The sequence below is a fragment of the Peromyscus eremicus genome, chromosome 1, assembly GCF_949786415.1.
Source record: "Peromyscus eremicus chromosome 1, PerEre_H2_v1, whole genome shotgun sequence".
In the NCBI taxonomy this organism is placed as follows: Eukaryota; Metazoa; Chordata; class Mammalia; order Rodentia; family Cricetidae; genus Peromyscus; species Peromyscus eremicus.
Window position 1 is genome coordinate 8,912,278 of NC_081416.1, and position 15,719 is coordinate 8,927,996.

At 42.9% G+C, this 15,719-nt stretch overlaps 1 long non-coding RNA gene across 1 annotated transcript; it reads left to right on the forward strand.

The window, feature by feature from the left end:
- Positions 1–12,769: 12,769 nt before the first annotated feature.
- On the forward strand, positions 12,770–14,955 carry LOC131895533 (uncharacterized). Its single transcript, XR_009375209.1, has 2 exons — positions 12,770–12,902; positions 14,814–14,955. It is a non-coding gene; the product is annotated as an uncharacterized LOC131895533 (long non-coding RNA).
- The last annotated feature ends 764 nt before the right edge of the window (positions 14,956–15,719 follow it).

Here is a 15,719-nt window from a genome sequence, read left to right on the forward strand (position 1 = left end):
GTGAAATTGCTTTTGATTTTCCAAAGGCATGGTCATTAAGCACAGTCTTAGTTGAGGCCATATTCGAAGCACTGCCATGAAGACATATCAGAGCAAATGACCCTCACAAAAAACCAACCAAACAAGAGAGTACGAGGTAGACACCAGTATCCAGACAAAAGCATTGCTAGAAATGTCAGTGGTTCCACCCAAGCCCAGTGGAGTAGACACCACAAGTGCCCCACCCTTTCCCTTGGCCAGACCAATGCACTCTTTTTCCAGCAGCTGCAGGTGCTGGCTGCTAATAGCTCAACCTACATCTTTCCCAAATGCTTCCTCTTAGTTGATTAGACCTGTCCTGAACCTTCCATACTTGTTTCATCATCTGCGGCCTTTCCACAAACAATTCCCAGTGGTTTTAAAACTGGATGAAGGAGGCAGAATTTTATGTGGTGAGCTAAAGCTGTCCCTAACATGAAGTGGCTAGTGAAGCGTGGAAATGTGGCTGTGCTTTGTGTGTTTATAGACTACATGCAACACCAGTAAGACAGCGATTCAGAATTTAAGAAACTTTCTTCCTGGAATGTATATAAAAAGGACTCAGCTTGCAGGCATAGTCATTTCTCCCATTTTTCCTGATTATTTTTTGCTGGTTTGAATGAGAATAGGAAAAATGTCGAGCATTGCATTATACGGGAGACTTACTGTAGAGCTATCTCACAAAGCCTTAGTGACAGTAACAAAAGAAATTGATAAGAATAGCAAGAGAGGGGAGTCATTACTGCCCAAAATATCCTGGCAGGTGAATGTGGCTGACCTTCTGAGGCAGAATTCTGAAAATTGTAAGAGTGGATGCAGCATCATTGTGTGGCCCCATTCAGTCAAAAGCCATGGGTTTTTCCAGTTCTGGCCATGCCACAGCCTCCATGGCTTGATTTTTCTCTTAGCAATTGTTACGGAAAAATGCAGTTGTTGCAAGAGATGCCTGAGCAAAGCCTGCCGGGTCTTCTCATCATGGCCTTGACTGGCAGCTCTCCAACCTTCTGTCTCATGAAATATCCCATTCTTCATGCCTGTATTGCCTTACTTCCTAACTGGCCAATGATGTACACACCATGCCATGCACATGCATACATCTTCTCTGTGGTCAAATGTTTTTCAATCACAAGGCCCTTCCAATTTGATCCTTCAGGGGAACAAAAATGGTCTGAATCAGTTTGGGATGTTTTATACACATTTTTGAAAGTGGGCTTTGCATCACATAAAAGATAAAGCCTAAGGTGCTTCCCACATTGTGCAATGTTCTGAATAACCTGTTTTGATTTCTTTCCCCATTCCACTCATGTTTCCTTTCATGTCTCATGAATCTCCAACCTCATTGGCTTCCTTCTTTTTTTTTTTTTTTTTTTTTTTTTTTTTTTTTGGTTTTTTTGAGACAGGGTTTCTCTGTGTAGCTTTGTGCCTTTCCTGGAACTCACTTGGTAGCCCAGGCTGGCCTCGAACTCACAGAGATCCGCCTGGCTCTGCCTCCCGAGTGCTGGGATTAAAGGCGTGCGCCACCACCGCCCGGCTCATTGGCTTCCTTCTTTTCTCTCTATGCACGGAAACCCCAGAGCCTCTGTCCATGCCACTTTTGCTGCTCAGAATAAGTTTCTTCCTAATCTTTTTTTCACTTTCTACCCACTTCCTAAGGGCTTGACCATCTTTAAATGCAGCCTTGCAGAGCTGTTGGTTAGTGTGTACTCCATAGGCAAAGAGTTTGGATTTGTATCTGATTGCTGCTTACAGTGTTTGACCCTAGAAAATTCACCTCTCTAGGTGTTAGTTTCTTCATCTCTGTAATGGGAATGTCTCAGAGGGTTGTTAAAAGGCCTGGACATGGAGCCCAGGGAGATCTGGGAAAATGGCTTTAATTTTCTAAGCACTTAGATAAGTTGAAATAGAGCTACTAAGATAGAATAAAACCTCAAACCTGCCCACTCACAATATATGGTGAACATTTACAGTAAAATTAGTGGGCAAGTTAGTCTCATGAACTCTAAATATAAGTATGTAAGGGATAAGAGAGGGTGAGTGTGATCAGAATGCATTATAAACATGTATTAAATTGCCAACAATAAAAATACTAATACTAATAATAACAATAAATCAACAACGATGGGGAAAAATGCTGTAGGATGGTCTGTATGTCAAATGTGTTGCTGATTGGTCAATAAATAAATCACTGATTGGCCAGTGGCCAGGCAGGAAGTGTAGGTGGGACTAACAGAGAGGAGAATTGCGAGAACAGGAAGCTGGGTGAGGTAGACACTGCCAGCCGCCACCATGACAAGCCGCATGTGAAGATCCCGGTAAGCCACGAGCCATGTGGCAAGGTATAGATTTATAGAAATGGATTAATTTAAGCTGTAAGAACAGTTAGCAAGAAGCCTGCCACGGCCATACAGTTTGTAACCAATATAAGTCTCTGTGTTTACTTGGTCAGGTCTGAGCGGCTGTGGGTCTGGCAGGTGAGAGAGATTTGTCCTGAGGTGGGCCAGGCAGGAAAACTCTAGCTACAGAAAAACTCAAATGGAAATGATTCAAACCAATTGTATTTGAAGTTAATTCCATAATTAGATAAAAAGACTTAAAAATGACTAGATAAGGACGAATCACCTCCATGTTAAGCTCTTAATTTTAATAACAGCTATGCTGAATGGAGAAAGTGAAGGAAAGCAACTGGCGACCAGTGTACATCTTACTCCCCAGAGAAGGGGGCAGGCATTCCCTGCAAACTCCAGAGGTCCTCTTGAGAACAGTATTCACCTCTTCCCAGACTCCACCAGCGCTGAGTGGCCACATCTGAAAGGGCCTGGGAGTTTGGGCCCCACGGATGTTCAGTACTCACCAGACCAAAGTGCGTTCTAAGACAAAACCCCATCGTAGCAGAACTGCTGGGAATAAGATCCAAAGCGAGTGGCAGGAGGTCAGTAGAGACAAAGAAGAAAAAAAAGCTCATGAAAGCAGGGGAGGAGACAGTGAGGAGACAAGGTACTGTGAACATTCTGCAGAGACAGCAGAAGAGGGCGCTCCTGAGCCACGGAAACCACGCATTTCATACAAAAATGCACAGTGTAAGATTAAGATCTGATTCCATAAAAAGATGTTAGAAATAAAAAGAAGGGAATAAGGAACATAATAACATTTCTGCAAACAATTAAAGCATGCCGGAAATAACATGTTTACAAAGTTAAAGGAACATCCTCTCAAGAGCAGAGAGGAGCAGGCTGTGGAATTTTTCTGTGGAAGGGATTCTGAAGGAAACAGTGGTGTTTTTTTTTTTTTTTTTAAGTCCCCTCCCCTAGAAAAAGCCATTTGAGGTGTCAGGTGGGCAAGAAGTTCAGTTTTAAGGAGCTGACTGGAGTCTTAATGACTATCCAGAGCAGGATCTTGCATGGATAATGGAGCCAAGAATCTAAACGACCCCAGAACACAAGAGCCAAGAGGAGTACAACCAACCAGAACTCAAGCAGAAAACAGCATCGAGAAGTGCTTTGGGAAGGTGTTTATACATTCTGTTGGAGCTCTTTCAATCCCTCTTAATAGTTAATGCGTGGACAGCCCACAGGGACACCAAAATGGCTTAAAGTCACGGAGTATGTGACAGCATTCATGGATGGGTTGGTGCCTAAAAGGGGGAGTGGGTTTTGGAAGAGGATACCATCAAGAGCATGACAGAGCCTGGGAGTCTGGAATGAGTATGCTAGTTTTACTACACAGGCCTGCAGTGGCGTCTCTGCCCTCTTAAATCCACCCTGATCTGTATTACCTATCCTTCCCTCGGACCCCTTGACGTCTTGCACTTGGGCAACTGCACACCCTCACTGCGATTTTCAATCCTTTACCCCACTACTTGCTCCACAATCTCAGTGATCTTGGGTCCTTCTCATTGGCTTAGGCTCCATGGGTGTGTTTTCGCACATGTAAAGGTCACTATATCGCTACCTCCCTTCACTGGACTCCAGTAGCAGCACAGACTCTGAAAATCTATTTATAGGTCAATAATTGTCCAATATGTTTTCCTAGCTCTGACCTTTCTTAGCAATTCTTCCTGCTTTCTTGACATTTCTAGTTGGATATCTAAAAGACACTTTCTATTTAACTTACCAACCCCCATGCACTGAATTCTTCCTTCCCCACTCCTTCCATTGTTTTCTCCTGTATTACTAGTGATCAGCCCAAGGCTAGTATTCCTCCCCTCAAACACCACACTTTATCTGCCAGTGTGCTGTGCTGTCTTCTCTCCAATCTGACACCATGTCCATCCTTGCCTCTGCATTTCTGCTAAGGAATCTCAGCACTACTAGGCATCCCTGCATGACAACTGTCTGGCAGCTGGTCCTGAACTTTCCCGTACTCCAATCTGTGTCCTCACAGTAGCTGGCATACCCATTTATAACGGAGCAGCACAGACATGCTTAAAACTGTGAATGTTTTCTGACTATACTTGGAAGAGAAAAACTTTCCTGAGAGACTTTTTGCTTATGTACCTCTATCCCCTCATCACCCTGACCCTCATTAGGCAGCTGGAAACTGTAAAGGGTCTTCAGGACAAAAAGAGATGAAGCTGTGGGGAGTGGTGCTTGGCACTGGGGAGACTTGTATAGAGGAGCCTGACCTTGTGTAGAGAAATGGAGGTCAAGCTGAGCTGTTGATTAGGTGTACATCCACAGAAGAGGGTTAGTTCTCAGTATGAAAGCTGGTGCAAAGTCCTGGGACCAGAGGTGATGATGGTGTGTTTGAGGAGCCAGATGACTGCTACAAGCAGTAGGACATAAGCCAGAGGTATGAACAGAGGCCACCTCCCTTAGGGGTTTAAATGCCATACTAAGGGTGATTTCATTGGGCCTACTCATTAGATTGGCTGTCAACTGTAATAATTTTTAACAATTCTTTTGTTTAGATTTAGGGCTTGATCGCAATCAAAATGAGGAAACAGAGAATGGAGGAAATTCTTCTGATACTTTGGAGTAATGACGCCTCTGAGAACAGGTGCATGGGGATGGGGTGGGGATGGGGTGAGGATGAGGATGCTTCTTCTTAGGAGAGTTCTTGGTGAAAGAAAGAAAAATACCAGGGACTTCTATCTTGGGCCCATTAGGCCAATGCTTCCACAGGAGTATGAAAACCAAGCATCTCCTAGTAGGCCCTATTGGTCCAAGCCTTCCTCTGTAGCTAGAGTTTTCCTGCCTGGCCCACAGTCAGGACAAATCTCTCTCACCTGCCAGTCCTACAGCTGCTCAGGCCCAACTAAGTAAACACAGAGACTTATATTTCTTATAAACTGTAAGACCATGGCAGGCTTCTTGCTAACTGTTCTAATATCTTAAATTAACCCATTTCTATTAATTTATAAGTTGCCATGTGGCTCGTGGCTTACCGGTACCTTTCATCTCGCTTTTCATGGTAGCAGCTGGCAGCGTCTCCTGACTCAGCTTTCCTGTTCCCAGAATTCTCTTCTCTGCTTGTTCAATTCCCCACATCCATATCAGACAGCTCAGAACAGCACGTAACTCTAGCTCTGCCTATACTTCCTGCCTGGCTACTGGTCAATCAGCATTTTATTTAAACAGAGCGATATCCACAGCATTCCTCCTGTCTGGAGGGTCAGAAATTCACGGAGAGCCCTTCAGTTTAGGAAGTGATGACCGCAAAGTTGCCTCTGTCAGAAGAGTCAGGGGAGCTCAGAGTAGTACAGCATGGAAGGTATGAGGTTTTCTATCTCCATCTATTGTGGTTTGAAGTAGAATGCTCACCCATATCCAAAATGGCAGAGAGAGGCTTTCTCAGGGGTCCTTACCTAGAACCTCCAGTTTAGCAGAACGGAATGAAAAGGATTCAGTTTGGTAGGCAGATGTATTTTCTAGTCATTGAGCATTCATCATTCATAAATGATGGGCATGTGTTTCTGCTGAGGCCAGTGAGTTGTGTAGAAGTCATTAAACAGCAAAGCTCCCCCAGCCCTAGTCTCTGTATGGTGCTGATACTGTTCAAGTCCCAGAGAAATACCAGGATGCTCTTTGCAGAGACGATATGTTCCTTGGAAGCAGATTTTCACTAGCTGAAGTCTCATCACGGGAGGCTTTGAGGAGGACCTGCCACGATGTCAGTCTGAACAGCCTTGCTTTCCTCTGCACTCAGCAGACGCCTGGCTGGGGTTGAGAGCAGCTTGCGTGGAATGAACTGCACAAACCAAAGTGGGAAGGAAAGCCCTCATCCACTCCCTCCCTTCCATTCCTTTGATTCTGGTCACTGGAGGGAGAGATAAGGGAGACAGTGAGGCAGCCATTGTGATGAGGACTCTGTGAGGATGCAGGCTCAAAGCCTTCCACTTGGGACCCAGGAGAGCAAAAGCTGGGTTCACTGAGAATGTACCATTTCTCATGTTTCTGTAGGGAACCTCTTTAGCAGCTCCAGCACTGGAACTTTAAGGCATAGTATCTCAGGTGTAGACTGTGGAACCAAAATAAGACCAAAATGCTTTCACCCTAAAACTAAGGCCCAAGATTTCTCCTTTTAGGTACAGGCCATGAGTTACTGGAATAGGCCATGAGTTACCAAAACCAGTCAGTCCAGATTCTAGAAAACAGGAAGTGTAAAAGTACAGAGTCACAAGGTAGTCATGAGGTAATGACTGCCAGACTATGGAATGTCCTCTCCCTGGTTCCATAGGTAAATGTTTGACCAAAGAATGTTCCAACCCTGGTTTCCAGGGTAACTGACCATAGAAATGTCCCCACCTGAGGGCAGCCAATGAGAAATGGTGGCGGGCAACCACCCCCTTAGAAGTAAGATTAAGCCATGATTTCTAGAAAGTCCCTAGAAATGAGACAATCAGAATTGTACCCGTACTAGCACCCCTAAATGGTGTAACCTTGTGGTTTTTGTCTTTAAAAACTGAGCTTCCAGAGAGGTGGGCACTTCCTTCAGCCTCCACTGTGTTGGATCTGTTGGACGAAGTCCCTGCCTAGGCTTGTATTGCTTTTGGATATCCCAAATTAAACCTTACTTTTGCATTCTGGCATGCTCGTTTTCAGTGGTCTCTCTGGGGGTCGCAATCTGGGCACAACATAGACCTTGGGATTTTCATAAGCACAGGGCATGAAAAGAGAAAGACCAGCACAAACGTCCTACAAAAGAGCCTATTTGTATTTGCTCTCATTTTCTGATAACCAAAGCAATATGGAGGACTTGAGCAGCAGTAGGCAACTGTGAAAACCTACAGGCCAAGAGATGGAGGTCCAATATGTGGGCCTGGCACATTTTTTTAACCTTATCATGGATTTGGGAAACTCCTCTTTTCTGTGTTTCTAATTTCTCATCTCTGAAATGAGGAACCTGGGGCTAAGAGACCTGTTTGATCCCTCCTAGCTCTAATATTTCATGCCATTCTTGTTTGCCACAGGGATTACTTACAATGCTGAGATCACGATTTTAGATTAGATTAGCCCCTAGCCTCAAACTTCTGCTTCCCACTCCACACTTGAATGCTATGCCCCTAAGCTGTGCAATCCTTACAGTCTTGCCATTGCCCAGCCTTTGACCTCCCAGTCATCTATCTATTCATGAAATCTCTATGCTTCATTTCCTTTTGTGTTCATTCTCACCTCAAGGCTCTTGCTTATGTTGGTCCCTTAAGACGGAAGAAATCTTGCAACATCTTTACAAAGATGGATTTTACTGCACAGCCACAGCTTCGAGGCTTCCTTCTCAGATAGGTCTTCCCACGCCACAGCATGCACAACACTATCCCCACCTGAACATTCTGTTCCTCTTACTCACTTTATCATCCTCATAGCCTTTGTGACAATCTAAAAACAGATCAATATTTATTTTATATGGGGTAAACTCCAGGACAGTAGGACTCTCGTTTGTTTCATTTACCACTATACTCATGGTGTCTGTCTTACATCAGATACATGTAAACCTTTACTGATGGAAAAATAACACAAATGCTTCTTCAGCAATAGAATGTACACAGTTCAGAGTCTTAGAATAGACATGGCAAAGGGAGTCTTTGGAGTCAGCTGTAGGGACTTTATTTGCTTTTTCTTAGTCTGAATTCTGAGATTAGAAAGAGGTTTTCTCCATGTCAATTCCAGCTAAACAAGAGTAAGAAACGACATAATACCCAGTAAAATCAACAGAAGGAAGTGCCAGGCATCAAGTACTTATTTTGTGCCAGACACCAGCTAGGCCTTGTGGCACGTAAAATCTTTTTCTTCATATAACTTTATGGTAGGCAAAATGACCCTCAGTTTTGAAACTAGAGAACTGGATTGCAGTGGAATTCAGTTACTTGTCTGTGGTCACACTTCTATAACTTGTTGGGTCGAGATGTCAGTACTAAGTCCATGTTAACTGTCTCTACCTCATTGTGTCTGTGATGGGCGTCTCCAAGGCAACCCTCAAGAATTGATTCCATTCTTGAATGGCGAAAAGAAGCTGTTCTTCTCATGGTTAGGTTTTATTACAGTGAAGATATCCAATTTAAAATTAGCAAAGGTAAAGAAAGCATAGCTGAGTCTAGGAAAGATGAGATGACACACTTCTTGTTCTTTTACCAGTGTGTCGAATGAGTGGCACGTTATCCTCTTTGAGTGACTCAGGTATTTTTTTTGCATATTTTACAATAGGTGTTAAAATTTCTCTAGCCAGAGATGCTCATTAGGGCAGGCTTTTTACTGGAGAATAGCTAGACAGGAATGCCAAGCCTTGCCACTGTCCTGCACTACTCTCTCCAGCCAGAAATTGACACAGCATTGGAATAAAGATGCCTGGAAACTGGAGGTCCATACATGGGATAGACCAGGCCTAGTTCTGAAGACTCTGAGAACCCAAGGATCTGAGACTCAGTGGGAAAGGGCTTGATGAGGTTTCCATGAGCTGTGGCATGAAGGTAGGAGGCTACAAAAGAGGAAGCTGAGGTTGGCCTTGTCCTTTCACATCATTTTTTCCCCCTGCCACCCAAGAGCAAGGGAGACAGCACACCGGGAAGAACACGTTTCATGGAGAATCACACCTCTAGTTGTCATAATTATATTTATTTGCCTTTGTAACAACCAAAACTTGGTTTTTACTGTGAATGGAATCTAAGTACAACAGCCTTAGCAGGGATGGCACAGCCCAACACCGAGTCTGGTCATTAACCATTGTCAGGCCATTGACTGTAGCATTGTTAGTATAGTGGTTCCTTTTGGTGGCAGGATACTCAGGTGTACTGTATTATAACATAGTTTCTGTCACCACTTTTGTTAGTAGAAGCTTAGTACAAGGTTTAAGGTGAAATATGACCCCAAGCCTACTTGTATGAATATAAATTGAAATAAACTAAAATCCAAATTATATATTTTGTAAAATTTTACTGAGCCAGGAAAAGGCAATCGCTTTAATGATAGGAAGTCTGGTTTGCTTTGTTGAATGGGAATTGAGCTTCATTTTTTTTTCAGGGGGATCTTCAAGTTTCAAATGGCAAATTATTTAGTGGTTTAATATACACAGCCATCCAGATGGGTGCTCAAATGTTTGGATGAGATAAGTGTGTATGGATTGCCTATTTTGAGATTATAGATGCAGGGAAGACAAGCAGGTTTTTCTATTTCAGCATAAGATTTAGGATACATTTCTCAAACACATTAAAATGATTATTTTTCTGGGCCAGTGAGGTAGCCCAGTGGGTAAAGGTATTTGTCACCAAGTTTGAGGACCTGAGAATGGGCTAATATAAAGTGTGAATATTCAGATTGTAGAGGTTAAAAAAGCATGAACTTAGCTGGGCGGTGGTGGCGCACGCCTTTAATTCCAGCACTCGGGAGGCAGAGCCAGGCGGATCTCTGTGAGTTCGAGGCCAGCCTGGTCTCCAAAGCGAGTTCCAGGAAAGGCGCAAAGCTACACAAGAGAAACCCTGTCTCGAAAAACCAAAAAAAAAAAAAAAAGCATGAACTTGAAAGGATTATTTCCTATTTCCTGCTCAACCATTCTGAGATGACGAAGAAGTCCCTCCACTTCAACTCTTCCCTCTTCCTCTCTGGGCTCACAGAACTGAGGCTTGGTCCAAGCAGAATGAAATAATCTCTAGAATCTATTTCTAAAGAAGCTTTATTGTCTACTCAATAGACATAAGAGAACCACTTCAAGAGCTATCAAAATCCAGTAACTGTGTAGACACGTCTAGAAGAAGTTGCTACACAGGGCAGGTCCTCTAACACTTGCCTTATTGATTGATCTCCCTGTTCTGTGTTTGTCTTGTAGATGATGTTGGTTGCAAATAGTTGAAATGTGTATATTTATTTTAAAAATTGGTATATTGTGACTGCATGCAGTTTTATCCATGCAAGAAAATACTTGTCTGTTATATCAGAAAAAAAGAAAATGAAGAATGGCCAAAAAGAATTTTAAAGCCCCCATCAGATCCTGAGAGCTCACTATTTTAAGGGTGTTGGGTTAGATGCTAGGGATGCAAACCGTGATTCCATGTTTCTACAATGGCTCTATTATAGCTAGCAAAATAGGATACAGTAGGAAAGAGAGATGATAAAAGGGCTCAGAAGATCAGGGCAGGCACCAGGGTGATGTTCTGAGTCAGCCAACTTGGGCTCTGTATGCTTGACTTCTTCCCACAGACTAGACCACCCAATCATTCATGCTTTCTCACCTTCACACCTTTCACCTCGTTCTTCTTCATCTGGCCAAATTCTTCCCATCTTTTATAGTTCACCTCTGCACCCCAGCTGAAACCTTCTTCAATTTTTCTTCACAATGCTAGCAAGTGCTCAGTACTCCACATACACACTCAAACATTTATGATAAGCTTCCTGATGATCAAGTATGCATAATAATTTTTTAATTTATTTTGGACATGCCCTAGTTAAACACAGAATAATGATAAACTTGGTGCTGATTGATCAAAAACGCAGAGCACAGAACAATTATCAGGGCTACTAGTGTTAAGTCTCAGCACAGAAAGAGAAGGACCATTGAAGAGGATGACCACAAAGGTTCTTATACCATCTTCCTTAAATATTTGTAGGGCTAGCCCCTTTCATTTACCTTGTCATGTCGACCTCTCTCTTTTGTGCCACTTTGGGTTTCAGATAGAAGATATTCAGAGAGCTAACCCTAGTAGTTGTGCTAAGACCTCTCAGGAATAGCTGGTGGGATTTCACACATAGTCCATGCTTTTCCAGGTCAATCTCCTTGAGGCCCCTCAGTTTGGCTCCACACTCCAATTCCCATCTTCCAGCAAAGCCGCCATCTCTGTGTTCCACTATTGACCTTTCACTATATATATATATATATATATATATATATATATATATATATATATATATATATATATATATATATATATATATATATTTTTTTTGAGACAGGGTTTCTCTGTGTAGCTTTGCGCCTCTCCTGGAACCTACTCTGTAGCCCAGGCTGGCCTCAAACTCATAGAGAACCACCTGCCTCTGCCTCCTGAGTGCTGGGATTAAAGGTGTGCGCCACCACCGCCTGGCTCCATTTTACCCTTTTTATGACTTGTGCCTCATCTTCACTCAGGTGCACAAACTACAGAAGTGGATGTGTTTCTATGTACTCTACTTTCCCCACCTAATTTTTCTGCATTTCTCTACTTACATCTGTTTTTCTTCTGTAAGCTGATAAATAACAAAAGGGCTTAAACAGACCCACTCCAAATAAGGAAACAGAACTAAAAAGGAAGATAATTATCACTGCAGGCTTCATATGAATCCAAGTCTTTGCTGTGGAAGCGTTTGGAATCTTGTAGGACGTGTTCCCAGAATTTACAATAAAAGCAAATGGATCTCCCCACCTCAGGACTTGTGATGGATGCTGTGATGCAAACTCCAGCCCGGCCCCACTCTTTTAGGTCTGAGACACTCATTTTGTCACTTGCTCAGATTGTTGCAGCAGCTGGTCTCAGCTGACTCATTCTTTAGGACTTTCCCACAGATGAAGAGAGCTGCCCAAGTGAAATTCCTCTTCCTGTGGTAATCAGCAGAATATGTATACATTTAAAAATAATTCTTTGAGAATTTTGTACACTACAGTCTGAACATGTATCATTCCCCTTCCTCCAAACTCTGCCATATACCCTTTCTTGCTCTCTTTCAAATTTATGACCTCTTTTTGGTCAACCCTAGAAACACTCATGCAAGTAACATTTTACAGACTGAGAAGGTCACGTATTTAGGACTATGTATACATATTGTACACGTATGCAACAACAATTAATGAAGAAAGAGACCACAAGTTCCTTTTCTTTTCTTCCTTTCCATCAAGTGCAGCTTGTGTTTCACAACTACTCTCGGACTGGACACTGCTCTGGTGTAGGAACAGCCCAGTAGGGGCCACATCATTAAAGAGAAGTGACGCCCCTGTAGCTATCAAATGCCAACAGCTCCTCAGCTAGTGGTGGTATTACGTGTGTATCTTCCCCCTCTGGCTGGAGCTTGTGAATGCCTTGTGAACGCTGTCCTAACGGCTGCGAATTATTAAGTGCAACTGTACTTGAAGTTATTCACCACTTCTGGCTCTTGCAATCTTTTCACCATCTCTTCCACCAGGATCCCTGAGGCTTTGGGGAGGGGTGTGGTATGAATGCCCAATTTAGGTATGAACACTCTGAAATCTCTTAGTTGGGAGTGGGGTTCGGAGCCATGGTAATTGACATCTAACTTTTGTTGTGGTCATGTTACAGTTCAGTTCTTCCTTTCCGCAACTCCTGTTTTCCCTCCACAGATGTTGATCATTCTCAGCTAATTTCCTGCATTCCAATCTCCATCTCAGAATCCAAAGGAAGTAGATTCAACCTTTGACATATTATATCTATGACGGCATCCAAGAGTTTCCACAATGCTGGATGGTCACTCGTAAGTACTCTGTTCTTTTGAGCTAGGTTTTTATGATTGCATGTTCCACCTGACAGCTATCACTCTACTGTTGTTGATAACACTGTGGATGGGTGTCTGTGAAGGATGCACACCAGGATGCCTCTCTATCTTACTGGAACTAAATGGTCAAAAACGTGTTTAGTGAGTTTATTGCCACGGAATATCTAAAGCAGAGGAAGATAAAAAAGAGGAAGGAAGAGAGAGAGAGAGAGAGAGAGAGAGAGAGAGAGAGAGAGAGAGAGAGAGAGAAAACAAATCTTTATTGGTTATATATAATGTGCTCACTAGCTAGGATTTGTGTTCTTTCATTTTGTCTCTCAAACAACTTTGTTTCCAAGTGTGATTTGGCTCATTTTATGAAGAACAGGGAGTTTAAAAGTTAAAAGACTTAACTGTCTCGCTTATGCAGAGGGCCTAGTCCAGTCCCATGCAGGCTCCACAGCTGTTGGTCTAAAGTTCATGAGTTCCCACTAGGTTGGTTTGGTTGTGTCTGTAGGTTTCCCCATCATGAGCTTGGTGCCCCTTGCTCATAGAATCCCTCTTCTCTCTCTTTGACTTGACTCCTGGAGCTCAGCTTGGTGTTTGGCTGTGGATCTCTGCATCTGCTTCCATCAGTTACTGGAGAAAGGCTCTATGATGACAGCCTTACATTCTTGTAGGAGGGAATTGGGGGTGGGTTGGAGAGGGGGAGGCTGGAGGGGCAGGAGGAGGGAAGAGGGGGATCTGTGACTAGTATGTAAAATGAACAAAAAACTTCTTAAAAAAACCCCAAAAGTTCTTAGACATAATACTGTGGAAACAGAGGATTTAAAACCAACCAAAAGTTCTCTGACTCTTGACTTTTCTCTTCAAATGTTTTTTTACACAGAAGAGGTGCATACGTGTGTGTGTGTGTGTGTGTGTGTGTGTGTGTGTGTATGTGTGTGTGTGTGTGTGTGTGTGTGTGCACAATAAGAAGTTCAGGCTTCAATGGGTGAGACAGTTGTGTGGCTATATGGATTCATGAGTAAGAGCAGAGATTATTGGTTGTGTAAGTTTTCTATCTCCACAGGTGGAGTAACGGCAGTATCAAAATCATAGGATTATTGTGAGAAAGCCATGAGATAATGTACCTGGCATATTGCTACTGTTTAATAAATGTGAGGCTGCATCAAAAGTGATAAACAAAGATCAGATTTTAAAAGTGCTTTAACATACACACTTAAATCAGCTGACACCAAATAAATTACAAAGGCCTCAGATACAGAACATCTGACATAGGACCCCTTGGGTACAGCTTCAACATCTGTATCTTTAAAAAAAAAAAGTCCTAAATCAAGTTATGGTGTATCAGTGGGAAAAGCCAACATAACTGGGAAGTTCCTCGAGTTTCCAAGACTCTCTGATTCCAAAGAGTCACTGCTGCTTAGATACAATGTTTCAGTCCATTCATTCTTAGTGGGGAGATAGTACTTTCAATGGGCAGAATTGGCTCTTTAATGGGCGGTGATAAGGTGTAATATATACATATGTACATAAACAGATGAACAGGGTATCTGAAATGTTGCAGTCACTGGAGGATGGCAGCTGGGGAAACATCTAAAGGGCTAGTGAAGGGGGTGGTATGGTAGGACAAGTTGAGAGACATGATCATTAAAGTGGGGTGTGAGCTTATCCTTAAAGGTGCAGATGCCTTTCTGCTTCCTAACTTCTGAGCTACAAGTAGGAAAAATGGTAGTTGATTGGTAGTTCTGGGGTCTAAGAAAATACCCGCCCCCCATTTTTTGTTTGTTTGAGCATAGTGAAGGGCTATAATTTAAAGCAGAGAACTCACATTTGAGAGCTATTTGTTTTTCTTTGTCATGTTTACTTAAAACTGATATTTTTCTCTTTTGGTTTACCTGGCTGCAGTCTCTGTGACCCCAGAAAATATCACCGGATATAGGAAATAACCAGATTTTGAAACCAGAGAAAGTGGCATTTCTTCTGGGACCATGTGTGAGTGTTTTTGGAGGAGAGGTTGGGCATAAATGATGTAGTGAATTCTCATTAATCAAGGCTCGGTTGCCTATTTCTCAAACTGCATAGTAACTGTCGAGTTGGAATTTTGTATTTCCAACAAAGTCTTCCACACTAATATTTGGAGGAGACTTGGTGGGCATTGTTCCTGTCGACTTACTGTATCAGCTACAAGGACATCCATCTCCTTGAGTGCTGCACAGAGGGAATGAAAGCTGTAAAAGCAGGTGTGCCTGCCTGTCAGGGACCAAAATGATGGAAAACAGTGGGATGCCAGATGTGCTGTTCCCTGGAAATCTTTTCCAAGACACTGTGCTTCATGTCAGCATTTGAGCTCTAAAGCTTCACAATGTGAATATTTGCTCTAGGAAGAATGACTCCATCTCTTTCTCTCCTCCCCCAATAAATTTTACACATTGAAGGCACAATTTCCTTTTTGTTAATTTAAATTTATTTTTTGTTTTTACATCCCAACCAAATTCCCCTCTATCCACCTCTTCCCAGTTCCTCCCTGCCCCGCCCCATCCACTCCTCCTCCACTGTTTCTCTTCAGATACAGGTAGGCCTCCCATGGATATCAGCCAGCCATGGTATATCAAGTTGCATGATATGAGATTAGGTACCTCCTCTTCTATTGAGTCTGGATGAGGCAATCTGGTAGGAGGAAAGGGTCCCAGAAGCAGGCAACAGAGTCAGAGATGCTGCTCTCATTGTTGGGAGTCCCACATGAAGACCAAGCTACACAACTGTCACATATATGCAGAGGGCTTAGGTCAGTCCCATGCAGGCTCCCTGGTT